Source organism: Myotis daubentonii, chromosome 2 (genome assembly GCF_963259705.1).
Source record: "Myotis daubentonii chromosome 2, mMyoDau2.1, whole genome shotgun sequence".
Lineage (NCBI taxonomy): Eukaryota > Metazoa > Chordata > Mammalia > Chiroptera > Vespertilionidae > Myotis > Myotis daubentonii.
Genome location: NC_081841.1, coordinates 194709762 through 194736311, shown reverse-complemented (window position 1 = coordinate 194736311; position 26550 = coordinate 194709762). Strand labels below are relative to the sequence as shown.

The 26550-nt window shown below is 41.6% G+C and overlaps 1 protein-coding gene and 1 pseudogene across 2 annotated transcripts in view; both read left to right on the top strand.

Annotated features, from left to right (window-relative positions):
- The window catches only part of PSD3 (pleckstrin and Sec7 domain containing 3), a 526912-nt gene that overhangs the window by 5321 nt on the left and 495041 nt on the right, over positions 1–26550 (top strand). For both annotated transcript variants that reach the window (XM_059685223.1, XM_059685224.1), the window contains exon 2: positions 720–786. The gene's annotated coding sequence lies outside the window, so the exon portion shown is untranslated. The remainder of the gene's footprint in view (positions 1–719; positions 787–26550) is intronic.
- LOC132229052 (small nucleolar RNA SNORA26) lies at positions 7344–7418 on the top strand (annotated as a pseudogene).

Here is a 26550-nt window from a genome sequence, read left to right as displayed (position 1 = left end):
GTGTGGAGGAGGAGGGTAAACACTGCTGGGAGAAGGGGTAGAGAATAATAACAGAATGGGAGCTTTAGTGTGTGACTTATGCAAATGAAATAATTCGGCCTAGCATGGCTTTTCTATTGTAGCTCTCTCATCCTGTATTTTTGCTTGAATGAGAGTCAGAATAGACTACAAGCTACGGCAGGGCACCGTGTGTGATCAAGTGTGACATCTGGGACTCCATAAGAGGCCACTGTTTCCCTAACTTTAGCTAACCGGTGCACTTCCTGTAGCAAGCTTTGGATTAATGATCAGAGCCAAAGGGTCCGATTACCCTCGGCTGGTTGTAGAATCACCCTCCCTTTCACTCTCACACTCGGCTGTAGAGGTGTCCCTTGCTGCACTTAGATCATTCCAGCACTGAAAAAAAAACGCACCCTTTTGTGACAAATACAAGCAGAGAGCTCACGGGGTTAGCTACAACTATTTGAAGAAACGTTTACATCATTTTGCAATGAATGATTCCTAATTTGCTTGATACATGTACATTTTACACGAGTCAACCAAGATTGTGTGGTTTCTCTGAAGTGTAGAAGAGAATGAGGAAGAAAATAACTTGAAGATTTCACAGAAAGAAGAGATTGGGATTTTCTCTCTGTTGTGGAGTCTTGGACTCTACCACAGCAGCATTTAACACAGCATTTAACACCAGGCAGCTTAACTGAATCATTTTATTTTTCAAGTTTCAGACACAACCTCAAAGCAAAGAGGAACCTCTCCAAGAACTTGATCAGATCAGATGCAAGCCTGGTAAGTCACTGCCTAACTTCGGAACTTACATCTGAAGAAAAACTCTAACAAGAATATATTTTAGGGAGAAATGTTTGGTCTGAAAAAAATACTATTCTTTCTATAACCGTGACCAAGTAAAAATAAGAATTCTCATGTGGTAGGAGAAATGATTCAGGGTATTTTGTTGGGCTAAGAAAAGTATTCTTGTTTTACCATCTAAATCTACTCTAGCATAAAATCATATGGTCAGTGGCTTAGTATTTGAGGATCTAGGCAGGTTGATGACGTATGAATTATGCTTTTCTTTCAATATATTCTGAAATATTGACTGGTTGGATATGTAGAATTTTCATAAACATAACTGAGGGATGAGTTTATTGGAAAACTCAATTCTATCCTGAGTTAAGGAGATATAGTTCCATTTTAAAGAAAATATTGCTTTGTGCCCTTTATTTAATATACAACTAAAGCATTGAGTTGATGACAAATGTATTATAAAGGAAACCTGTGAACAATAACAATATTAGAATAATATTTCATGTATTTACAAAGAAAAGCTGGACATTTAAACTCAAAAAAAGAGGTAGAAAAGACAACTTTTGACTTTCTGCTTATCCGTAGAAATTGTCCTTATTTTTGTAATCGGGCCCACTAAGTTGGCCTTTATGTGGTACTTTGCCCTCATCATGCAAGTGGGGAAATACACACATGTGAAATCATTGCAGTTTATTAAATGTCAGAGAGAAACTAGCTAAGCAGAAATACCAGACAACCAGTTGCCATGCAAAGCAGCTCCTAACCACCAGAAATGTCAGAATTCCCTTTAAAGACAAATGATGACTACACAGAATGCATCGTTTATAAATCATAAGAAAACTGTGAGAAAGCTTGCCACTTGTGTTATGCTATATATTCCTAAGAAGAGTAAATATTATAATTAATCAATAACAGTGATGAAGTATCAGTGTTAGAAACTGTATAAGTAGACTAAATTTCAGCCTAATTGCATAATCTCAATTAGATAAATGAGCAGGATATAAGCATAGGAATGAGATTTCAGGGACAAGTGTTGGTGGCAGGGAGGGCCATCCTGGGATGTACTTTTGTGATATGAACTGAAGAGATAAGTTTCTCAGGAAGAACTCTTTTAGTCATAAGATGTGACTCCCTACCCCTGCCCCACCCCCATCCTGGGAAATTCACTTTCCTGAGATGAGGGAAGAAAAGGAGCCTCCTCAGTCACTTTTCTGGATGCTCTCTTTTTATCTTTGAAAAGGAGGAAAAGAAGTTTTCAGAAAGGGATCCTGACCAAGTTAGAGAAACCCTAAAGGGATCTATGGGATTCTAGATGGTTCATCCTTCGGTGGACCTAAAAATCCCTGACCGTTGTATGCAGAATTGCTGTGTATGGAAAGAGAAAGAGAGTGAGGAGGAGAAGCTTTCTGCTCTTTGTAAACAGAGACAGGTCAGCCAGTGAAATGTAAGAATGCTTATAGTCAACGCCACCTGGTGATGTTTTGGTTAATGATGGATCACATATAGGATAGTGGTCCCATAAGATTCTAATGGAGCTGAAAAATCCCTACTGCCTGGGCCATCACAGCCATCATAACATCCCAGTGCCGCTCACTGCTCACATGTATAAGAGTGTAGCAGTACAGTTATGTACCGTACTTTCTAATGACAATAATCAGCTATGCTACTGACTTATGTATTTACTCTATGTTCTCTTATTATTTTAGAGTGTATTCTTTCGACTTATACAAAAACGTTTTCTGTAAAACAGCGTGCTGTTATGCCAGCAGCATCCTCAGACATCTCGTATTTATGTCTCCTGATTGCATAATTTCTCTGGTGCTTGATTTAATCTAGGGTTGTTCTCTAAATGTAGTGTAGCCTACGTGTTTACAGAGTCTACAGTAGTGAACACCAATGTCCCAAGGCCTTCATATACATTCACCACTCACTCAGTGACTCACCCAGAGCAACTGCCAATCCTGCAAGTTCTCTTCATAGTATATGCCCTATGTATACGGTGCAGCTTTTCTTATCTCTTATCATGCATTTTTACTGTACATTTTCTGTGTTTAGATATGTTTAAATACACAAACACTTGCCTTTGTGTAACAGTTGCGTACAGTGTTTAGTACAATAACATGCTGGACAGGTTTGTAGCGTAGGAGCAATAGGCCATGTCACGTAGCCAGAGGGCGTGGCAGGCTCTGCCATCGAGGTTTGTGTATGTGTACGTGCACGCTGTGATGTTCACACTATGATGAAAGCACCCAACAATGCGTTTCTCAAAACATATCCCCATCATTAGATGGCATATGACTACAATTAGGTTAGTCTTGCCCAAGCAGAAGGAGAGTCTTGGCCATGAGAGAAACTGAGGCTTGCTGAGGTGGCTCTGAATTTGACCCAGGAGGGGTGAGATGAAGACTCATGTGGAGAATCAAAATAACTAGAGCATCAAAGTCATAGTAAGGAAGAGAGGTCTGTGGATCTGAGGGTCACGGCAAGAAGAAAAGCTGGAATCTAGAAGTAAAGCTGGTAATGAGTTAACAGCAGAATAGGGCAGGCTGAAAGGAAGGAATCATGAATGATTCTGAATTAATTCTGCTAACAAAGAGCGCACATCGATGTGCCGGCTGAGCTGGACATGGACGGCCATGGTGGCCTAAAGGTGCTGCAACAGATCGGCCACACTGTTTTCCAAATACTGTGGCTAGGCCAACTCTGGCTAAAATCTTATATTTTAGACTAACAGTTACCTTGAGACATCTTTTGTAGCAAACTCAGTTTCTTTCCAGAAGCTTGCAGACTCTCAGGTGGATCCCATAGCTTTCCCAGGCCATCCTAGCCCTTGAGAACAAAGCACCCTCTGTCGCCATTAGTTACAAGAAGAGTCTCAAGTCTGTATTTAAATGTCCAATCTGGTGAAATAATCAAATGTCAAGCCTCATTCAAAGGAGAGGCTTCTCCCTCCCGAGGCCGGCTGATGCAAGGAAGCCTGCAGTGGGGGTGCTTCCTGTTTATAGAGGCCGGGAATTTTGTTTTACTCAGGTATGGTGGGACACGCAGATGGAGAAATGAGGGTGGTGAAGGGAGAAGAGTTTATTCATTTCCTAGAAGAGGTGTGGCTTGGCACACAAGCCTGTGGGGAAGCCGCAGGGTAGGTTCAAGGTAGAGGGAGGGAGGGGGAAATTAGTCAAGCGCCCTTGTTGTGGTTTCCATGGGAATGGGCAAGGCAGGTAAATTGAGTTAGGATTGGTTTGAATAAGTTGAGCAGGCTCTGTCTCTGGTTTTCTGGGACTTGGTCCTGGGGTGATTAGGGCGAAGGGGCGGGGGCGGGGCATAATGGCTCAGAGTGATGGGGTCTGGGCTCTGGATTGGTTGGTTTGCATATGAAAGGTACTTGCCCAGGCAAGTCTCTGGGAATTATCTAGTTGTGGGTGGGCCAGTGTCTCCAGGGTCAGCAAGGTCTCAGATGTCAAAGCAGGAGGAAGGCAGAAATAAAAAGGCATCATTAACGCCATTGGCCCTCTGCTCCCATCTGACTCTCCTGATTTCTACCTGGACCACCACCCGTAGACAGCTAGTCTGACCTGCCCAGGAGGAGCGATAAGGTAGGTGGGAGCTCTTGAAGTCCGGCTCCACACTAATATGCCGGGGGTGCTCCCTGAGTGTGGTGGATTCCCACAGCTGATTCATTTTCTGGGGGATGAGGGAGCTTTCATGAGCTTTTAAAGAACCCCTCTGGGTACCTCTGACTGGATTTCAGTGAGATGGATCTTGACTTGCCTGCCTGGTCATTATCAACTTCTAATGCCCAGCCCTTGACTAAGGCTTGCGTTCAGTTTCATTCTGCTGTGGTGAGGTAGGTTTGCCCCCATCCCCTCAGAAGGCCTTGGGGAAACACCCCCTTTTGTAAATGACCCTGTCTGCCTCTCATCTCCAGGCTGCCCCACTGACCGAAGGGGAGAATTATGCATCTGTGTCCAGCAACTCATTGGTGGAGGGCGGTGTACTCCGAATGCAGCTCTTTCTCAGACTCATCTACCTGTAGCAGCACATCTCAGACCCCTTTATGCGTGTGCCAAGCTCCCCATGGGGTTCTGCTGAGGCTCCTCTCCCTCCCACTTGGATTATGTTTGGGAAAAGCCTCCTCGCCTCCTCCCTGGTGACAGGTGAGGTGCTGGAGGAAGCACGGGGTACCACAGCTTGATCCGCAGAAATCTCTCTTCCTCTTCACATCCATTCTTTTTACAGCTTGAGTCGGGTGATGGGTTAAGCTTTATAAAAGCAGTGTTCAGCTCTTACACGCCTTGCATAGGTGGTCTTTGAAATTTGGCAGTACCTGGAACCTATGATTTTTCTGTCTTCGGGGAAAAACTGAAACAAAACAAGTTCTATCCCAATCTCCTGTTAAAATTAATAATAAAAACTACTAATGGGGAAGAGGCAGCACACATTGAATATGATGAAAGGTGCTGAGACTCCAAAAGCTTTCAGAAGAAAACCACATAACCATTTAAAGTCAGTCAAACACTCATTTTTTTTATGATCAACTTACAGCATCGGCGACACCTGTTGCCTCAGTAATTTAATGCCATTACCATGCTCACAAGTCAGCTCAGATATTTCTTTTGTATCAAAATTATAGAAACCAATATTTTTGTCGTTGCTTATTACATTAGTAAAGACAAGAGTTTGGTGCTATTTTTTTAATGTGATAAAATAAAATTATTGGAAATTATATGCAGTGGCTATGTTTTGGCCCTTGGCAATATCAAATGATGAAATTAGTGTTTTCAAAACTATCAAGTCCCAACTTTCTTTATGTTTTTAATATTTCTTTATTGTTGAAAATATTACATATGACCCCTTCCCCCCCCCCCCACTAACTCCCTCCAGCCTGTCCCCACCCCCACCCCAGCCTATTGTCTGTGTCCATGGGTTATGCATATATGCATACAAAGTCTTTGGTTGATTACCTCCCACCCCCCCCTCCCCCACCTTCCCTCCGAGATTCTGCACTCTGTCCCATGCTTCCATGTCTCTGGATCCACTCTGTTCATCAGTTTATTTTGTTCCAACTTTCTTTAGCTAAATTTGATTGTCCAGTTATGCTTAAAAGGGATATTTTGACTCAGAGAATACTTTCTACCAACTGGCTTCTTTAACATTTCCATCCAGAGCAAAGTTTGTAACTGTTGGAGATCTGAGAACAGTATTTCCAGTTCTATTCCTAACATATGTTTGCTTTCAGGGGCAATGTTCTTATTATTTATTATCCTAATTTGTGCTGACCAAATTTTATTAAAACCTGGCTTAATTCTGTGGAAACAGTTAAAATCTCATACCAATTAAATAAATGTTGGCTACAAAATTCAGGCATTAGGTCTTATTGAGTGTAAGACACTCAGATGACTAAATTACAGATGATATGTGTGAAATTAACCAACATCTCTTACATTTCAGAATGAATTTCTAAAACTTGAGCTGGTTTTCATACACCATTCCTGACTTTCTTTTTAAGTTTAAATTCAATACAGAATTGGAATTATCTTATTTTGTGAACAAGGATCAATATCCATTTGAGTTATTTAGTGCTTCATAACAAATAACCCCAAAACTTAATGTCTTAAAACAACGTCGTATGTACTATTTCTCTTGAATGATTTTTAAGAGCTCAGAGGGGAGAATCTTATGATTTTTGTGGGTCAGGAGTTTGGGAGTGGCTCAGCTGAGTATTTCTGGCTCACAGTGTCTAGTGTGGAGCAGTCTAATGGTGGCTGCTGTGGGATCAGCAGATGCTGGAGCATCTGGGGACTAGCCAGGCATCTCTCTCTACAGGTGATATCGCCTCATGACTAGTTTGTGCTTCCTTATAGCACAGCAGCCTCAGACTTCTTACATGGTGGTTGAGGGCTCTAAAGGTAGTGGGGGGGGGGGGGGGAGAGAGAGAGAGAGAGAGAGAGAGAGAGAGAGAGAGAGAGAGAGAGAGAGAGAGAATTGTATTCCTTATAATGACCTTGCCTTGGAAGTCATTTGTGTCACCTCTGCCATATTCTGTAGAGACAGTCATCAAATCAAGTTCTTTGGAAGGAAACATAGAGTCTGTCACTTGATGGGAGAATTAAAACGTTCTCAAGAGAGTGTGTGGGGCCCTGCGAGTGTGGCTCAGTTGGTTGGAGTGTCATCCTATATACACAAAGGTTGTGGGTTTGATTACCAGTCAGGGCACATACCTGGGTTGCAAGTTCCATCCCCGGTTGGGGCATGTGGGAGGCAACCAATCAGTGTTTACCACATCAATATTTCTGTTTCTCTCTCTATCTCTCCCTTCCCCTCTCCCTAAAATCAATAAACATATCCTTGGGTGAGGATTAAAAAGAGAGAACCAGAGATTGAGAGAGAGAGTATGTGGGGTCAGGAATGTTGTCCATTTTTAGAAATACAATATTCTACAGTTTGCACTCTGGCTGCAATAACCCACATCCCAACCACAGCAAAATGCATTCATCCCCTCTTGTAAGACTCCAAAATATCATGCATTAAGGCACTAGGCTTAGCCCTTTTAAGGCTGACTCAGTGCCTTAAGAGGCTAACACAGAAGGGTACCAAAAATAAAAAAAAATAAAATAAAAAAAAATAAAAAAATAAAAAGGCACTAGGCTTAGGCGTAAGTTTCAAGATCAAGTCATCTAAATCAAGCATAGGTACATCTGAGGCCTCGTAAGTATACAGTGGGGCCTTGACTTACGAGTGTCCCGACTAACGAGTTTTTCGAGATACGAGCCGTCTCTCGGCCGATTTTTTGCTTTGAGTTGCGAGCTAAAATTTGGGTTACGAGCCAGCTTCAGAAACCCCACCGTTAGTTGGCACAGCGAACGTCACAGTGAACACCACATCAGCCCAGCATCACGTGTCTCACTCGTTCACTTCTTGATTTGACTTACGAGTAATTTGAGTTACGAGCTCCATCATGGAACGAATTAAACTCGTAAGTCAAGGCCCCACTGTAGTTTTTATTTTTTTTTATTTTTTTTATATGCAGCTCCTTGAATAACATTCCTCTCAATCTAAAGACTTGAAAAGTAAAGAGGCAACCTATCTGGCCTCTACATATGCAACCTACCATACTGGGACAGCCTAGAATAACTACTATGGAGGCTCCAATTCAAAAAGGGCGGCGGAGGGGCGGGTGGGGGTGGGGGTGGGGGGTGGGGGGAGAATAGGAAGAACACAGCAATTCCAAAAACCCATCAGGCACTTATTGCGAGGTTATTGATTAGGGCTCAGGCCTACTACTCTGGGAATGATTCTCTACAGTTATTGATTCTCCCCTCTGAGCTCTTAATCTCTCCCTTTGAATAAAATGTAGCCTATGTTTGTAGCTGAGTATTTTTCCTATTCTGCTTTCTGCCTGTAGAAGTTTTGGGGTCCAAAGTTCTTTTTCTTTTATAATGTTTTTATCCTTTCCTGTGCCAGTTGATGCTCTTCCTACTAAGACAATTCTCCTAAAAACCGTGTGGCCCTCCTATAAATCATACTGCCATTTATTCAGTAGAAAAATGGCAAAATATTTAAATAGAAAATCACAAAAATGCAAATGGGTCTTAAACATATGAAAAGAAGCTTCTCCGAGTCAGAGAAATGTAAATCGACATTCACTAAGAGAACACAAGGGGGCTTCCAGAGTGCTAGGAACTTTCTCTTTCTTCACCAGTGTGCTGGTCACATGGGTATTTTCAGTTTGTGAAAATTCACTGTCTGTGTTCTTGTGATACATTCACTCCCTATATGTATATTATACTTGAATACGAAGTTAAAAAGCAAACTACTCAGGATACCACATCTCATGTATCAGACAGGTAAACATCCCCAAGTTGGAGCATATATTCTCCAGAGAAGGCAGTGGGAAACAGGCCCTCTGATACAATGCTAGTCTGTCTGCAAGCTGGTAAACCCCCACAGAGGGGCATTTGTAATACCTAGCAAAATGTTTTTCTTTTTCATTAACGTATAAGGAGTTCTTTCCATTGTTCTCCTGTATCACTTTGTCTCTGTTATAACTTTTCCGAAGTTTGTCTCTTCCTTTTTATGAGAAATATTTGTTCCTCTACGTCTTCTCGTCTTTTCCTTCTCTTTTCCTGGTCCTCTCCCTTCTGTCTCCTTTCTCCTCTCTGCCTTTCTGAATATAATTGAGATTATTGCTGTTTTTAGGTTAGGATTCTACATCATCTTTTCTTAATTAGAAAAGTGATTAAATTATTTAATATTATTCTCTCAAAAATTGAATTTACATGAGGCCTTTATTTATTTATTTTTTAAACACTGAGTATAGTCAGTAGACCTTCATAGGAAAAAAATATATAATTCCCCACCATTAAAGTGACAGACCACATACTTGGGCTTCTGTTTGGTTTCTTTCTCGACATGCCTCTGGAAATAGCTTGTAGTTTGAAACATGTTCTTTCACACTATGCAATCCCCAATTATGAAAGGTCATTCCTCACTCTCCACATCCTGAAGACTAAATAATCTAGCACAGTATGGTAAAATGCTGCAATATTTTACAATTTTTGCAAAATTTCATATTTTGCAGTAGTTACAAAAGAGCAGACTATGACTCACACAGTTTTCCTGGAGTCATACTTCAGGAAAATTCACAAATTATATGACCTCAACAGTGTTTTTTGGATGAAGCATCAGCAGAAGCTGATAATTTAGAGTTTGAGAGATCTGTTTAGGGAATGATAGCAACATAAACTTCCTCTGTAGTTTACATCTTGTGTTTAGCCTTGAGGTTTGTTCTATTCCATATGTACATCTATGTCTGAAGTTTTAATAGGAAATTTTTGGTTAACCACAATTCCTGCTTACTTTTAGAAAGAGAGTTTAATATCTTCAAAAATTTGACTTTCAAGTGATGTCTTAAAAAATACACAAAACCTTATTGATTTCTTAGGCAGAAAATACAGGCCAACTATCAGAATGGATAATCAATATTTTCTTAATCCTGAAATGATAATAGCAGCTAACATTTTTTAAAAATTTGTTTACTTTCCTAAGTGTTTTACATTATGTAATTAATTTACATTAATCATAATTTTTGTAACTACCTCATGAGGTAGGGACTTTAATGATTGGAGTTAAATGTAAAATTGCCTCAATACAAAAATAAATTTAGAGATAAACAAACTTTTCCAGCCAGTGTTGCTCAGTGGTTGAGTGTCGACCTATGAACCAGGAGGTCATGGTTAGATTGCTGGTCAGGGCACATGCCTAGGTTGTAGGTTCGGTCCCCAGTAGGAGACATCTCTCATCATTGATGTTTCTGAATAAACTAGAATTCTCCCTCTCTCTTCCTTTCTGAAATAAAAAAAAAATATATTAAAAAAATAAATTTGCCTTAATATACTCATGTGTAAAATGGGTATATTCAACAAATCTGATGGTAGGAAAATAATGGAAAATGTAATAAAATGGTTTAAATTATTTTTTTCTAAACAGATATTTTAAGAAACTACTGAATAGTTTGGCTAAAAACAGTTTTTTGGGTGTGGTTTCATCTTAAAATGTTTAGAGAAAAAAGATTTAACCCACTAGGAAGTCTCTTAATCGCTTCCTGATGTATTTAAGTCAAATCACTATGCTGTTGCACATCAATTATATCTCAATAAAACTGGAAAAGAAGAAAACAAATCTCTTAGGACTAACAGTCTCAAGCAAAGAAATTACTCAATGCAACATTAAATTTAAAAGTAAAGAAGGGAGGCATTCAAAGGAAGTTAGTAACTTAATTTCCAGGGAACTCTTATGAGAGAACAAGAGGAAGACTCAGGAAAATATAGTATACTAGAGGCCCAGTGCATGAAATTTGTGCGTGGCCCCTCAGCCCAACCTGCACTCTCTCCAATCCGTGACCCCTCGGGGAATGTCTGACTGTCTGATCCCTCCCAGGGATCCAACCTAAACCGGCAGTCAGACATCCCTCTCACAATATGGAACCCCTGGCTCCTAACCACTCACCTGCCTGCCTGTCTGCCTGATACCCCTAATCACTCTGCCTGCCTGCCTGATCACCCCTAACTGCCTCTGCCTGCCTGTCTGATCGTTCCTTTCCACCTCTGCCTGCTGATCTGATCCTAACCCCTCTGCCTGCCAGTCTGATTGGCCCTAACTGCCCTCCCCTGCCAGCCTGATCATTCCTAACCACCTGTGCCTCAGCCCCCACCATCATGGCTTTGTCTGGAAGGAGGACCGGACGACCGGAAGATGTCTGGTCGACCCGGTCTAATTAGCATATTATCCTTTTATTAGTATAGATGCCATGAGTTGTTTTTCTTTTCTTTCTTCTGCTAGAACAGGGGTGGGAATGCATGACCCACGGGTATATAAAGCTCATGAAATCATTTGATCTGGCCCTGCCAAGGCAACCGCAGGTGGGACTCATAATTTAATAAGTCTAGGAGCTTTTCCCTAGCAGAATAATTTACATAAATTATATTAAGTGAATGATGTTATAAATATTCAAATGGCCCTTGGCAGAAAAAAGGTTCCCACCCATGTACTAGAAGAAGGAAGAGAACACTCAGGGTTTTGGAGCAGAGAGGAAGTAACTTTCTCTTAGAAAAGGAGATTCAGGGAATTTGGATTTCTGGAATAATTAGGAGGTAGACACTGATGAAGCCCTAGTAATTAGAATAAGGAAGCAATTAAAGGCCTTTAGCTAAAGCAATATGCTTTCTTGTCAAGGGAGATTGTTCTGTATATATAACATATAAGTCTTAGGTAATTTCTGATCTTAAGAAAAGGCTCAGTGAGTCTTGAAGGCAGAGTATTAAACTTGAATTTTAGTGTATTCAGTACCAAAATATACACGAGTGTTTGTTTCTTTAAATCTTGCTCTGTATCAGCTTATGTTAGTTATGCGAGCTAGTAAATATTTTTCCTCTCTTAATATAGTTTTAGAAAAGAATAATTGGATGAATTAAGACTAAGTGTATTACTTCTTCACTAGAAAGTAGACACAGCTCACCTGTGTATCCAAACTTCAAAACACCACTCTTTACCTGATGGCAGCTTATCTACAAGAAACATAATCAGTGTTCTAGGCTAGTATTTGTCTACTCAAACATTTTGTGATAGCACACATTTTAGGTTTAATATTTTATAAGGCTTATCTATCTAATAAAAAGGTAATATGCTAATTAGACCGGGAGACCTTCTGGACATCCTTCCAGACAAAGCCATGGTGGTGGGGCCGAGGCAGAAGTGGTAAGGGGTGATGGGGCAAGCAGGCCAGCAGGGGGGCAGTTGGGGGCAAGCAGGCTAGCAGTGGGGATAGTTGGGGGCGAGCAGGCCAGCAGGTAGAGTGGTTAAAGGCCATTAGGCAGGCAGGCAGGTGAGAGGTTAGGAGCCAGTAATCCCAGATTGTGAGAGGGATATCCGACTGCCGGTTTAGGCCCCATCCCACAGGGGTTCCAGATTGGAGAGGGTGCCGGCCAGACTAAGAGACACCCCCCGCCCCCGCGCCCCATGCATGAATCTTGTGCACTGGGCCACTAGTTATACATATTAGCTCAGTGTCTATATAGTAAGCTAAACATTTTCCCATCTATATATAAACCCTAATGTGCAAATAGACCAAATGGCGGAACAACCAAACAACCAGTCGCTATGACATGCGCTGACCACCAGGGGGCATGTGTGGAACGTGGCGGGTGTCAGCAGCAGGTGGCAGAGCACAGAACATGGTGGGCATCAGCCATGGCAGGATGGTGGAACAGGTGAGCAGGGGCACCAGACCAAGGCAGGGCGCCAGTCACTGTCATCGGGGCAAGCCTCTGGTAGTTACTGGAAATTCTTTGCTCCTATGTGCCACGGTCCCACTGGGTGCCCGCTGCCCCGCTTGCACCCACTGCCAGCCCTGGAGCCGCTGCTTTCACCTGCTACCAGTGCCTGGCACCAGTCCTGATTGCTCAGCACTGTCAGTGGGTGCAAGCGGTGGCTGCCAGCTCTGATTGCCCCTGAGGGCTTCTCCACCTCCCTCTGGTCCTGAGGGGTGATCAGGGTAGCAGCCACTGCTCGCACCCGCTGCTGCTGCTGTCAGCTGGTGCAAGCAGGGCTGATGCCATCAGCACGTGGGAGCGGCAGCAGCGGGAGCGGGCTGCTGGCAGACAGGACACTGGGGGCTGCTGCAGGAGGGGCTGGGCGGGGGCGCAGAGGATGGGCCGAGACCCACCGTAGCCTTGTGGCCCACAGTTCCTTTCAAGGTGCACAAATTTGTGCACTGGGCCCCTAGTTTCTAATAAAACCCTCGCTTCTTAGAGTGTACTGTTTTCTGAGCAATGTAGAAAGCTGTGTCTACTCCCTGGTGCTCTGCTGAGACTTACTTCTTTTGCCTCCAAGCTGAGTTTGCCTTGGCAGAAGCTGGAAATTAGAACCTCAAAGGGGATATAAATGCAGTACTTGGGGTTGCACTCTGCTTCCCCGCTTCGAGCCAACCGCACAGGCCAGGGACACCTGAAGTGAGCTTATGGCAAGGTTTTGCAACAGTGATGGCTGAAAGACTCTAAGAGTGAAGGCAACCATCACTTTGTTTGGGTTAATGTTATTTTTGTCACCTGGGAGGGCAAGTGAAACAAGCGTGTTCCATTCAGGTCTGAGGTCCCAGTCAACTGTGGTTTCTCTTTCAGGCAAAAGTGGTGCCAATCAATGTTACTTCTACTCCTGCCTCATCACTTTGAGCCCCACTTTTCTCCTCATTTTAGTGTCATTTTACCAGAAAAATGTAGTGATTGGAGGAAGAAACTTTAAATAGATGTTTATTTTTCCTTTTCCAAGCTTAGAGACGAGTGTCTATATCTCTACATAAACTCAACTTACTCCTATTCCCATCTCTCAACAGAAAGCCTGGCTTCCAAGGTCATTCAGAAAAGAAGCGAGGAGGTATCTTCATGCCTCAGTTTCCCTACTGTCCTCTTCCAATCTTATGCTCCCTCCTATCTTACATGTAAGAGAAAAAAGTCCTTCATTACTTTCTAAAACCAATGTTTTCATTTTTGCTAATGATCTTTCTATTTTTCACCATCTCTGGAGATTTATTTAATTAGCTGTCCTACGCTATTTCTCTCTTCTATTTATTTCTTTGTCTTTGCCTATAAATGTGTCAAGTGTTTTCCTTCCCAAATGTCACACTGTTTCATCCAGTTACTCCCCTTTCCCTCTCCTTTGTTTCACTGCCAAACTTCTTGGTAATGTTTTCTACAGTCACTGGTTTCTCTTCTCCCATATACTTCTCAGTCCCTTGAAACCTGGTTCCCGTCCTCACCACTTGACTGAAATTGACATAGCAAAGGTCATCCATGACCTCAAATTCAGTGTCCTTTTGAGTGGTAGTATTTTATTTTATTTTATGTTTTTCATCACCATTTACCCTCTCTATGCCCTCTTCCACCTCCACCCCCCACCCTTGTCCATGTCCATGAGTTCTATCATTTATTATCTATCTATCTATCTATCTATCTATCTATCTATCTATCTATCTATCTATCATCTCTACCTATCTATCTATTATCTATCTATCTATCTATCTATCTATCTATCTATCTATCTATCTATCTATCATCTATGTCTATCTATTTATCTTTTTATTTTTTGCTCAATCCCTTCCCCCAGCACCCTGAGTGGTCATCTTACTGGACCTCACTGCAACCTCCCTTCTGAAAACTCCTCCCTTGGGTCTCTGAAGCTCTCTTTTCCTCCCTCTCCACCTAATTTCACCCTTAAATGTCACCTATGGTTCTTTCCTGGCTTCACTTTAACTGGGGCTGAGGAGATGGACTTGGCAATGGCTCCTATTATGCTCTCTAGTGACACTTCTAGGCATGGATCATCCCATAGTTTCCATTTTCACTTCTTCCCTAGAGTATTCTAGAAATTAGAATGGTTCAAAATCTGGCACTCAAATCCAGAAGTTGACATTTTTGTTTCCCTTGTTGCCCGGCCCTAATAAAGGAAGGAAGTGACTTTTGGTGACAAAGGCCTTGGCCATTCTCTTTGCCATGAGCTGGCTATTGAAAAGATCAGAACAAAAGAGGGTTTTATGAGGATATGTAAAACCTTGGGGCAGTTCTTGCCCCTGGGCCCTTTTGATGAACTCATAGTGCATATTGGCATGACATTTTGCTCCATTGAGCCTATGAGCCCCGCGAGTCCCGCTTCTTGGTAGAAGATGTGGCTGCACATTCCATTCCAGTGAAGAGTCATTGCACAGAATATTTTTGAGGCACAAGTACTGTATCTTTTACTTAGAAAACAGCAGTTCTTATTACAAGCTGCCTACTACCTCTTTACTGCAGCACTGAGAAACACCCAGGGAGTCACCCAGGGGAGCCTTCCCGTAGTCTCTGGGTATCTTCCCCTAGAGGCTTCTCCAAAGCTGAGTCACTCATTTATGCTTCAGATTCATGTGAAAAGACTGCAGTTACTTGCCTACTTCTCGTTTTAAGTCGTCCTTCCTCTTCCACTTTGTTTTTTTCTTTTCTGCCCTTCCTTCCTTTTTTGCTCATGGGACTACTTTGCTGGAAACCATTAATAACCCCAGAAAAATTGCACTTTCGAGTTTCCTCTAAATAACAGAAGACGCAGATGACAGAAGTTGTGCAAATGCTAAACTGAAAGGGGGGAAAATTCTTGAAAAGTAGCAAGAAGCCTGAAACAATATGTAAGACTTGTGTACATCTCATGACCCTGAGGGAGGACAGCAGAGAACCTGTCACAGAAGCTCCAGGAGCCCCAGCGGCCCTTCCTGCCCCCGTGGTATCAGGAAAGAAGGAAACCGAATCACCCAGAGTGGTAGCCGAGTTTTAGACTCAAAATTCAGTTCATGTTGCATTCGTTCATGCCTTAGTAGAGTTGACTTCCAATACTCATTAAAAGCCTTTTTTAAGGAAGTAAAGATACTAATCCTATCAGGCTCAAATGATCCCTTGGTTTTCTTTCTTTTAGATTTAATTTTTAGAGGAATGTGAATACTCTGAATATTTTCCAAGAAGCATTTAATTAGCCCCTCTTTTAGGCTGTAAAGATTTATCAGACGACCCTTCTTTTTTACTCTACTTTCTACTTTTGTATATTCTAGATCAGCGGTTCTCAATTCTGGGTCTCGACCCTTTAGGAGTTGAATGACCCTTTCACAGGGGTCGCCTAAGACCATCGGAAAACACATATATAACTACATTTTGTTTTTGTGATTAGTCACTATGCTTTAATTATGTTCAATTTGTAACAATGAAATTGGGAGTCACCACAACATGAGGAACTGTATTAAAGGGTCACGGCATTAGGAAGGTTGAGAACCACTGTTCTAGATAGTTGCAAGGGTCTGCACAGGGATAAAACAGTTTTAATTTAAAATGGAAGTGACTTGGGTGGGAAGGAGTTGATCATGCTAATGATATTATATAGTGTTGGTCCTTTCCTTCAGTCTCCCAAATATTTCCATCCACTGATATCCAAACCAAAAGTTGTTTATTCCTTTGTGTTTAGTTTTGTATCACAGTTCTTTTTCAAGTCAGATTGCTCACTAATTACTCTGGGAGTTTAAGTTGCCGGGTCTAATCAGATGCCAGCCAGAATCTGAAACTAGGCAGCAGCGTCCATCCTTTAGAATAATCTGCAACGTCAGCAACTCAGCTGCAAAGTTCTTTTCATGACCTGATGCTTCTTCCAAGGTTGAATGGCAAACAGCAGGGAAGCTATCCTTTCAGAACTTGCTTTTCAGTGGAGTTAGTCTAAGATTTATGTTTTATTTATTTATTTTTTTAAAATATATTTTATTGATTTTTTACAGAGAGAAAGGGAGAGAGATAGTTAGAAACATCGATGAGAGAGAAACATCGATCAGCTGCCTCCTGCACACCTCTTACTGGGTATGTGCCCGCAACCCAGGTACATGCCCTTGACCGGAATCGAACCTGGGACCCTTCAGTCTGCAGGCCGATGCTCTATCCACTGAGCCAAACTGGCTTCGGCTAGGATTTATGTTTTAGATATCAGAGAAATAGCAACTTCAAAATTACACAGATTGCTGAGGCTCAGTGCCCGAGTTTTAGATCCAGTGGTCTGGGGAGGCCTGAGAACTTGCATTCCCAGCACGTTCCTAGGTGATGCGATGCTGCCAGTACAGAGACTGCACTTTGCGAACTGCTGCTCTGTTTATAATATCACAGCGTGGTCATTATATAGCGGACTTAAATCAGTTTCTACTTTCACTCTTTGCATATGGAAGAGAAACTGGGAAATTAATGTGGGAATTTTTGATGAAGAACACATATTGACAAAAAATTACATATTTAAAAATCTACTATCGCCTATGACCTCAAAAGCGTAACATGATGCATAAAATTACCTGAGATGAAGAAGCCAAATCATCTTTTTCTCAGAGAAGTTCTGCTACGGTTTGCCTCTCTCTGGTTTTGCTTTTGCAAATGGACCATACGATTTGGTATCAGATGGATATTGTTGAGGCTGGATCCACTTATATGCAAAACCTATCCAATCAGCAATCCAGTTGCATCTTTAATCCGGCTGGTCTATTTGACAGCACAATGCTTAATTATCTATCAGCCACCCAGCTGACAGGATTGAATCAGGGCATGCGCCTACAGACAAGTCATAGGTCACTCAGTGTCTTTCTCTGGAAAATTTACCTTTGGAATTCAAACACAATCAGAGTCTTTGTGTCACTGTTCAAAGAAATGATGTAACAGTACCTCAGAACATGTTTTTCATGGTTTGGACTCACTCAATTAATTAATTAAGTAAGTAAGTAATTTTTATTGATTACAGAGAGTAAGGGAGAGGGCGAGAGAGATAGAAACATCAATGCTGAGAGAATCATTGCTTAGCTGCTTCCTGCACGCCCTCTGCTGGGGATCGAGCCTGCAACCTGGGCATGTGCCCTGACGGGGAATGGAACTGTGATCTTCTGATGTGAAGGGTGATGCTCAACCACTGAGCCACACCTACTGAACTCACTTTATTTTTTTAAGTTTGAGGTGTTTATCGCTTTTGAAGCACCTATAGAGCACTAGTCTTCTCTTATATTCTCCTCATGATATTTCAATTTTTTAAAAAGCTCCTATGTCAAAAGAGATAAGAGGTCGAGGAGCTGTCTCAAGCTCAAGCTCAAACACTATAAAAAAGTGAGCAATGACAGCGCCGTCATACTTGAGCTAGGTGTGGCTATGGCTATTCAGCCCCCAGAGCCTCACAGACTGATGCTGAGGGTGGGATGGGGGGTTGGGGGGTGGGGAGGTCCTGGCCATGGGGATTGTGCCATATGGGACTGGCACTTGCTGTGCAGGAGCTGGTGAAGAATACTGAAACTGGTTGAGCCTTAAACACACATGGCAGCAGAAGTGCCTAAATATCTTTTTGTTTTAGCATTTGGCGTCCTGAGTCTCATAGAACTGTGCGATCCCTATTGTTTAGACCTGGGTCTATGTTAACAAAGTAATCTTACCCTAGCCAGTTTGGCTCAGTGGATAGAGCGTCGGCCTGCGGACTGAAAGGTCCCAGGTTCGATTCCAGTCAAGGGCATGTACCTTGGTTGCGGGCACATACCCAGTAGGAGGTGTCCAGGAGGCAGCTGATCGATGTTTCTCTCTCATCGATGTTTCTAACTCTCTATCCCTCTCCACTCTTTTCTGTAAAAAATCAATAAAATATATTTAAAACAAAAAAACCCAAAAAACAAAGTAATCTTAGAGAAAAGTTGGGGCAACAAATCAGCGCTATTACATGGGGTTAGTTGTCAAGCATGTTCTTTCCTCGACCGGCCTCATCTGATGGCTTCCTTTCACTTCTCAAGTGGGAATTGAAAGCTAAGGTAACTGTTGCCACCAGAGTTCTTCTGGCCTGTGCTTCTTCCCTTCCCCTCACTTTTGGTCTCTGGTCCTACTTCCTAATTCTCCTTTTCACCACCACCTTTCTCTTCTAATGCAAAATCACTGTAAAGTCATGTACTGATTATTCAAACTGCACAGGAGAAACAATCCCTTTATATTCATCGCTATGACTAGAATAGATCTATTCTCAATGACATTTGCCAGGTTATCCATTCTCACTCCCCCTCCCTCCTCATTATTTTCTTTATTATTATTTTTTTTTCAGTTTCACACTGAAGTCTTCTCTGGTTTCCCAACAAAGTCTCTGCTGATTTTCATAGCTGGATGCTAGTGGGGCCCTCTCACTGGCTCTGGTCCCCTGGGGTTTGAAGCCTGGTGTTGGGCTGACATAGCTCCTCAGAATGGACCTTTGCAGCTGAAATATCCCTCCCAATTTTCAACCATAGCGTGTGGGTACAGGGCCAGCCCTTTTTGTGTCACTGCCCTTCCTGCTAGTCAATGTGGCTTATGAAAATCTTCGATTATAATATCTCAGTCGTCAGTTGGTTATTAGGTTCATTGTTCTGGTTTGGTCCTGGGAGGAGGTGAGTGTAACTTCCACCTATTCTGCCATCCTCTCGCCATGCTTAGGCACTAATATGTTGATTGCCTGTCATCTGTCCTACTAGTTTAATGATGCAAAAAGTGAATGATTGTGAGTGTATTTGTATGATTGTTCTCAAACAGTGGCTTATTTAGTAACATTATAACAAAATTTCTTAAGCTTGACCAAGGCTAAATTATTTTTCTTTACAAGCTCCTAGGGCTATAGTTTTACAGTAATTTGAAAACAATGTCTTTTGAGGGTGCTGTGACTGAATACCAGTAAACAAATCAACTTGAAAAAAAAATAACATGGATTCCCTCTACTAATCAGCTATTATTGAGTAGTTAATAGCCACCATACTCATATATTTGGGCCTGAGGTTAAAAAGGCAAGGCAAGCAATTCTGTCCTTCTTAAGCATTTCTATTTGGAACCACATAAACATCTCATAACAGGTTCAACTTGTCTCCACACAATTTATGACCTTGTTCCGGCTCGACATCATGCCTCATCAGTGACTTTGAAGAAGTAGTGGTTCAGGAAGGAGACCCGCAATGACGTCCGATCCTGTACTGAAAGTGAAGCTGAGCCAACCCCGAGGAAAGAACGCCCCTCCTGACACTCACGGTAGAGCCGTGTGGAGCCCCCTCGGGGCCTATGTAGGTCCGTGTCACACACTCCCCACTTCGGAAGGCCATTACTTTCACTTTTGTGGGAAAGGGGCTCTGATTGAGGCAGGGAGATTCAGACCAAGACTCTTTGGGAAAAATCCCATAAATCTTGAGAGTTCTCAGAGGTGAGGGGGCAATGTCAGAATAGGCTGGGATTCTATAGGAGAAATATTTTGAGAATTGGCTTCAGGTGAGGACGCAGGGACCTGCTGGCTTAACTTGGAAGATGTTGCCTTGTTATGCCAGCCTTTTGGCATGGTGGCCTGTGATCGTCATAGCTTTAACCATGATTTGTTAGAATGAGATAGAATGGTGGTAATACATATGTATTGGTACATGTTTTCCAATAGAAAGAAAAATGATATCAGCATGAGATCTTGAGTACTTTTTCTTGGAGGAGTAGGGAAATTTAAGATACTCAACAGCTACTTATTGATTGATTTAAATGTACCTTTTCAATCCAGATAAAATTCTGGTGTTCACTGGTTCGATGTCCACTCCAAAAAGAAAAATGAAAAGGTCTATTGTTTTTTCTCTGGTCTCAAGGATAGGAAGAGACTGTGAGGTAGACCAGTGAGATGGGAGCAGGGAAGAGATGAGGAAAGCTTAAGCCTTTGAAACATTTTCATTCTAGCTTTATTTACTGAAGATGCAGATTATGATACTGAGAAATATTGAGAGTGGAAAGGAAAGCATGCTTTATACAATCATTATTAGAGAAAGCCACAAGTGCAGGAGCTATGATGCCTGATTTGCAAAGGAAAGCAACAGAGGATGTAGAGTCTAGGGTGAGGCAAGGGAGGCACTCATCTTGGGTGCACACATCAAGGGGGTACCAGAAACCTGAGTCATTAATATGCTTATTTTTATGACTGGTTTTTGACACCCCCTTAAATTTTGTGACCTAGCTACGTGCATCACTCCCCTTGTCCTAGTCCCGTTGGGGAGCTCTCTAAGGAACTGGATTAAACTGCTGTGAACAGGGTTATAGAAAGCAGAGTTCTCAGGCCAGGGGTCAGGGAGGCTGTCTCAGTTGGTTTTTGATTTATAATGGGGACTTCTGGGATATAATTATGTCAAGTATAAGTGACTCAATGGAATCTTTAAAAATGTAATGCAGAAATCCCATACTTTCAGAAATGTAGTTGGAAAATGTAAGCTTAACTTCAATATGTGTAGTAGGTTGAATGGTGGTCCTCAAAAAGACCTGTCCATGTCCTAATTCCTGGAACCTGTGACTGTGACCTTATTTGAAAACAAACAAAAACAAAAAAGCCTTTGCAGTTATAATTAAAGTAAAGATTTTGAGATGAAGAGATCATCTTGTATTATATTGGCAGGACCTAAATCCAAAGACAAGTGTCCTTATAAAGGTAAAACAGAGGTGCTAGAAGATTTCACAGACAGAAGAGGGAAGGCTCTGAGAAGAAGAGGCAGAGACTGGAGTGATGTGGCTATAGGCCAGGGAACACCAAGGAATGGCAACAGCCAACAGAAGCTGGAAGGTTTTCCCCGAGAGCCTTAGAAGGAGTATAGATTGAGTTGCCCCTTGATTTTGGACTTCTAGTCTCTAAACTGTGAGGAAATACATTTCTTCTGCGTTAAGCCACCAAATTTGTGGCAATTTGTTACAGAAGCCGCAGGGAAATAATCCAATACTGGCAATGACCTGACAAATAATAGCACAGATACTGAGATTTTAATGTTACTAAGGGGGCTATTTGAGAAGTGTTATCCTCTATATACTAAAAAGTCTTGAAGTTTAAACTGAGAATGGGCCTTAAATAGGGTGATCATATAATTTATTGATAAAATCAGAACACGTTTTAGGAAAGGCAGGCATACTACCAGTGGTTACACCTGGACAACTGGCCGAAATCCTGAACCAATTGACCTGTATGATTATGGCTCAAGCTATTAATTTCCTGCAAATTAGTGGCCACTAGTGAGTCCGTTACTGGAGCCGCAGTCTCTGTGTATTCATTATAGATGTTCAAGGAATTTGGGTATATGGTGTAAACACTGCAGGGCATTTTGTTAAGTAGATCAATTAGAGAAATGAGTACTGTGTGGCCTTTGAAGCAAGGATTTTATGTTGCAGAAGTCACCAAGCAGACATTTATAAAAAGCAGCGACTCTGACTGCTTTGGAAACCTGGCGGAGCAGCCGGGCCTGCTCGGAACGTTGGCAGGCCCTGCAGAGCTCCCGGGCCAGCTCCCCAGTTTCTTCAAAGGTGGTGTAACTGATACATTTGTGTGTGTTTATCATTAGCGGCAGCATTGGCCATTCTGTCTAAGCCTCATGGTGTTTTAATTACCACATAGCCGGAGGAGCTTCCGCATTTGGGCAAGAAAAGTAGAACAAAAAATATATTTTCTAATATCGAGGTGTACACAAGATCCTTGTCTCAATCCATTTCCTAGTAGTAGGAAAGAATTATAACTTTTTAATCATACAATACCGCATACTTTGGCTGTGACATTAAGTGGAATAATTAGTTTTATGTTTTGGTTTAGAAATCGGAGTTCATCATGACAACATAGCACTTAACATTTTTGTTTATATTTCTCCGGTTTAAGCTGTGCTAAATGTGCTATCGTAATGCTTTGTATATTTCTAGGGTATATCAATGAGGAAGATCTAAGACTCAGCAAGTCAATTAAAAATATTTCTGCGCGCCGACTATTGCTGGGCAAAAGTGCTGGGGTTACGAACATGTGAGCACATTCTGCATCCGTCTCACTTTCTGCCCTCTCCTCCCTGCTCTGTGCACTGGGAGTCTGCCTTCCACCCACGGCTCCCTTGCCTTCCCGCTTCTCGTTAGGGTCAGCTGCACTTGCCAAGACTGCCAGCACTTCTGTTCATGTGGCTTTCTCTGATTCCAGCAGGGTGTCAGCCATTGGTCAGGTCAGAGGTGGTAAGTAGGTGGTGCTGGTGGGGAGGGAGAGAGGAGCGGGAGGATCCTGTAGGATTTCATTCATTTTCCTAAACTCTGCTCACATCCTTGTAAATAGTTCCTTTGTTACTAATTTGAGGGGCTGGAACCCTAATACATGAATAGACTCACCATCAAGGCACCCACGTTTTAGCTAGAAAGACAGATTCATACACAGCTTACTGTAACATAAAGGCCTGTGCAGAGGGATGTCGGAGCACTGAGGAAAGAATGATGCCTGGAAGGGCACAGGTGCAGGGACAGGGTAGTCTTCACCCAGAGGGAGCTTTGGGCTTCTGGGATTTGGAGGTGCGGGATTTCCTTGCATCTGTGGAGACCTCCAGACCTCAGAGACCTTGGGCTGTTTAGGTGAAGATGGTGGCACAGGCTCAGGAAGAAAGAGGAAACTCCTAGAGACCCTTATGACTTTAGAATAACATTATGTGGTAAAATGAGCAATGAACCCAAGTCAGAAAGCCATTTGAATCTTAATTTCTCAAACTGTCACTAACTAACTGTGTGGACATAGGCAAGTCCCCTAACCTCTCTCAGACTCAACTACCTCATCTACCTAGTAGAGAGGATAATCCCTACCTTTTCTCTTGGAGGATTTCTGTGAGGCTGAAAATGAAATAGTGTTTGTAAAAAATATTATAGGACAACAGCACTATACCCATGGGGAGCATGTAGGTGTACTTAAATATGGAATGAGATTAGTCATGGGTTGATAATAATTGAAGCTAGATGGTAGGTGCATGGGACTTCATCACACTGTTTGCTCGACTTGGGTATGTGTTTATGTGAGCACTGAAAATGTTTTATTTTGAAATTCACTTACAGAAAATTAGCAAAGAAAATTCCTATACACCCTTTACTCAGACCCCCAATTGTTGAAAACACTGCTCTGCCTTATGCTTTTCTGTATATGTAAATATATGGATGCATTTGTGTGTGTGTGTGTGTGTGTGTATTGTCTCTCTACTGAACAATTGAGAATGTTGTAGACATGATGTCCTTTACCTCTATGAGTAGATATTTCTTACAAACAAATTCATTCTCTTACATACCTATAGTACAATGATCAAATTCAGGAAATGAACACTGATACAGTACTGTTCTCTAATCTACATATCCCACTCATATGTCACCCAGTGTCTCACTAATATCCTTTATCCCTAAAGAAAAGTAATTTTCTTTCTGCCCCAGAATCCAGTCCAGATTGCAATGAGTTGCTGTTTGATCTCTGTAGTCTCCTTAAAGCTGGAACAATTCCTAAGTCTTTCCTCATCTTTCATGACCTCACCTTAAAAAAATACACAGGCCATTTATTTTGTTAAATGTCCCTCAATTTAAGTTTGTCCAATGTTTCCTTATGATTAGATTCAGATTATACAATTTTGGCAGGAATATCACAGAAGTTGTGTTCTCAGTGTATCATATCATGAGTCACACCATGCATGTTTGTCCCATTATTGGTGATTAACTTTACTTGGTTAAGGTTATTTATGCCAGAAATGTAACATTTACTCTTTGTCATTAAGACACATATTACTTTCATATATCTTTTACATTTTTATAATAAAAACAAGAAAGACAGGGGACTCAAGCATTGAGTTTTAGGTAAGTTAAATTTGGGATAGCACATAGGCATGCAGATATACTGAGTGGCCAGATTATTATGACCACCCCATCAGTACTTCATTGACACTTCCAAAAATACTGAATATTGAAAACTTCCTAAGCAAATACTCTCAAGGTTTTATTATTATTATTATTTGCATAACTAATTCACTTCATTGTACTGATGGGGTGGTCATAATAATCTGGCCGGTCATATTAATCTGGCCACTCAGTGTATATGAAGCTCCGAGAGGTGTTCTGAGATAGTGAGTGTTGTACAATATGGATAATAGATGGAGTTGATTGGAGAGGAAAGTAGTAGGTAAGCAAGTCAAGAGCCTTTGTAGGAATCTTTTATAAATTTTGGTGTGAGAAAGAGCAAAGCAATAGGCTTGGTAGCTGACAGAGAATATCAGGTCAAGAAAGGATATTTTTTAATGTTGGGGAATATAAGAACATTATTATATGCAGGTGGGCATGATGCAGTCCTAAGGGGTTAACAGAAGCTGGGAAATCTCTGAGGAGCGCTGTACTCTAGTCAGGAAGCATGGGTCCCAGCTCTGCCCCCCACCAGCTGTGCGACTTTGCAAAGTAAATCAAACTCTTCATACCTCAGCTAACTCATCTGAAAAACAGGGTTGTTATGAAGATTAAGTAGGATGACATTTATAAACAACATAGTACAGTGCCTGTCCAGTAAATGCCATGTGCATGTAAAGTTGTATATGATGTTAAACTCGCTGTCATTTAATATCATAGAATTGTACTGTCTCTGAATTCTGGAGGCATTTTCTTAGATCTTCCTTCTCTTTTATTACATCTGATTTATCATTTAACCCATATTTTGAGTTCTTACCTTTAGTAACTATACATTTCATTTTTAGTTCTATTTAGCATCTCCTTTTTTAAAGACAGTGGCCTGATCTTTCATATGGTTTCTATTATGGCTTTTAACTTTTTAATTATTTAAATATAGTTATTATATACACTCTTTCTAATATTTCAATTTGGTGGAGAGCAGATATTCTCCTGTATATTTATATCTGCTCACTTTCCCTTATGGTGACTCATTTTCTTTTGTGGTTTGTAAATTTTTACCGTGAGCTCATCTTCAACTGAAGTTGTTTGCTTCTGTGGGTGTCCCATGAGCCTTGGGAGGGACTGTTCCTACAGACTCCTTTTGCCAAGTGTTAGATGGGTTTTGCTGGTCTGGAAACCATTTTTGTGTTAAGTATGCAATTTATGATCCCATAAATTGAGACTGTATACTTGTATTTGGCTCAGGATTGGGATTTCATTCCTCAAAGGAGGATTTTCCCCCATTTATTTGATTTTTATTTTAAAATCAGAACCCTTTCCAGAAAGAAACTAGTAGTAGAGTTTTTCTAGAACGTCTTTCCAGAGACTTACTAGTAGCTGTATAAGCATTTCCCAGTTTCAGCTCCCTACTTCGCAGGGGCCTAAGACCTTATCAAAATGCCCTTCTTGGAGTATGAAAACCTTACCCTCCTGCACCTATATTCAGGTTGGATGTCTCTCTGGGCCACCAGGGGCAGCCTCTAAGCCAGTGATGGTGAACCTTTTGAGCTCGGCGTGTCAGCATTTTGAAAAACCCTAACTTAACTCTGGTGCTGTGTCACATATAGAAATGTTTTGATATTTTCAACCATAGTAAAACAAAGACTTATATTTTTGATATTTATTTTATATATTTAAATGCCATTTAACAAAGAAAAATCAACCAAAAATATGAGTTCGTGTGTCACCTCTGACACGCATGTCATAGGTTCGCCATCACTGCATAAGCCTACCACTTTTTAGTTTATGTTTTTGTAGAAGGGATGAAGCCTATTTTATTTCAAATGACCATATTGCTGGGACCAGAATTCTGCCACTTAATATAGATAGAGAGAGATCTAGCATGGAGATTTTCCTGAAGAATATGCAAGCCATCCTTTTATCCAGATCTGCTGACCCCCACTCCTGCGTTACGCCAGATCAAGAGCTGTATACCAGCAATGTATCTCACCAGGTCCCTGGTAGA